We start from the raw sequence: 331 nt of genomic DNA on the forward strand, positions 1-331 counted from the left end.
GTGTTAAATCAACCCGAGAGAGAGACCCAAGAGTCCTACCGCCCAGATCTAAGAAATCCTAAAACGCGAAGCCAGGTATTTGATCTGGGCATCCAATTCCAGACATCGCGGGGTGTGGATCCAGGTACCTCTACTAGTGCATCCCCACATATGCTTCCCATCTTACAGGAACTGAAGCGCATAGACAGCTAGGTCAAGATCAAAGAGAAAGGGGATCAGGGGCCGCACCCCTAGGAAGAAGCAGGGAGCTCCACTCAACCACATCTGGTAAGCCAAACCCACATACGGGCGGTGGGCGCCCTGTGGAAGGGCGCACAACGTAGTAGGCGGT

The sequence above is a fragment of the Phascolarctos cinereus genome, unplaced genomic scaffold (genome assembly GCF_003287225.1).
Source record: "Phascolarctos cinereus isolate Bilbo 61053 unplaced genomic scaffold, phaCin_HiC Scaffold_1;HRSCAF=81, whole genome shotgun sequence".
NCBI classification, from domain to species: domain Eukaryota; kingdom Metazoa; phylum Chordata; class Mammalia; order Diprotodontia; family Phascolarctidae; genus Phascolarctos; species Phascolarctos cinereus.